This window comes from Micropterus salmoides, unplaced genomic scaffold (genome assembly GCF_014851395.1).
Source record: "Micropterus salmoides isolate LMB-PRFRI ecotype aquatic unplaced genomic scaffold, ASM1485139v1 Ms_hic_scaffold_4, whole genome shotgun sequence".
NCBI lineage: Eukaryota > Metazoa > Chordata > Actinopteri > Centrarchiformes > Centrarchidae > Micropterus > Micropterus salmoides.
The window spans coordinates 33,775,219-33,776,859 of NW_024043372.1; positions in this window are offsets into that span (position 1 = coordinate 33,775,219).

Genomic DNA, 1,641 nt, shown 5'->3' on the forward strand with positions numbered 1-1,641 from the left:
AAATCTGTATTTGAGTGGATTAATTAAGCTGAATTAAGAAGTGGGGATGCTACATCCAGCTCAGGGATTTCTGGTGCCTAGTGTCAGACCTCGTTCATACCACTAGGCTCCATAACTCTACAGGAAACCACGGGGCAACATGAACTCCTGGATCAATTTGAAAAAATTATGCTTCACTGGACTACAAGCTACAAGTGAGACTGATGACCACAAACATACAAACAAACATGCTTTGTTAAGACATGTTAATTTTCCTGGAAGATATTTATCATTGGACACAGATGATCATTCAAGAATATATAAATGAAATTGGACTCATGAAGCCACAGGTTGATTTAATATAACAGCTGTTTAGGAATGGTAATCAACACACCATCCATTGCTTAAGCAAGCTGATGATACAAATCTATAATTCAAATAATTCAAATAAATATTTAATTAGCTCCAGGCTTGTGTACAAGAGAAAAAATTAAAGTGCAAAAACAGAACGGACATATTAACATATGTCATCTGCCACGCTCTGGTTTTATGCTAGCTGCTCTATTAAATGCCTGTTTAAATTCTCCATGCATGTCACTTAAAGCTACCATTTAGACCAGATATACAGTAGCAGACAGTGTAAATGGCTTGCTATGATGCATGCAACTCACAGGGCCACGTGGTGTGTGCTGCATATAAATACATGCACGTACATGGGCTGTTTGACCAGTAATTCCTTTTTCACCCTATTTACCAAGTTGATCCAAAAGTAGTAAATGTAAATGTGCAGATAACTTTGAGAACATTGTGTATAAATTCTGCATAAGGATGTATCATTAAAGCCTTGTCTATAATTTCACATTAAGGGTTATGGAGTAGCATTAGAGCGTACACAAGAAGCTGTTGTAAGACATGCCCTACTCAAAATGTAATTATACATCGGGGCTTTGGATATACCACGTGGAGACTGCAAGAAATGTGATTGGAAACCTTTGGCTACTTCTGCTTTCTTCTACAAGTTTCCAGTGCCAATGCAAATTGCTGACAGTTGGGGCAATATTAAGAGTTGAGTTGAAGTAAGGGTCCTGAATTCTTCTCCTTTTCAGTAACACACATATGACAAAGCCATCTTTAACACTGCCAACTATAACAGTTAATGAAAACATGTACACGTGATTACTTTAACTTTCAATTATGGCAAGGCGATAGTCACTATTCAAAGGCAAACCATTAGTTCTCTATCTCACAACATAAATAAAAGCACATTAAATCTGCACTAACACATTTTATTTCGAAAACAGAAATATGAGGCCAAAGTATTGTTAATATCGGGGAAATCCAGCATAGAACAACAGATCACTTCCTAAGTCGGCTGTATCTACAGTGGGATGATCACTCACCATGATACAAACTTAAAGGATTTTTTGGTATTTTTAAATCTGGGCCCTATTTTCACTTATTTTGGTGTTGAAATGACTAGTAGGAACAAAAGCTTTGGAATCCATGCTTCGGCAGGCAGCTGCTTACCAGCTGTGGTGGCAGCAACAGACAGTATTACTTCTGGGCAATGGCGCCTATCAAAATGATGTCCACAAAAAGTGCTTCTTTTTACTACTGACAGGCTCAGACAGATGTCTAACAACATCATCATGTCACTGAGCT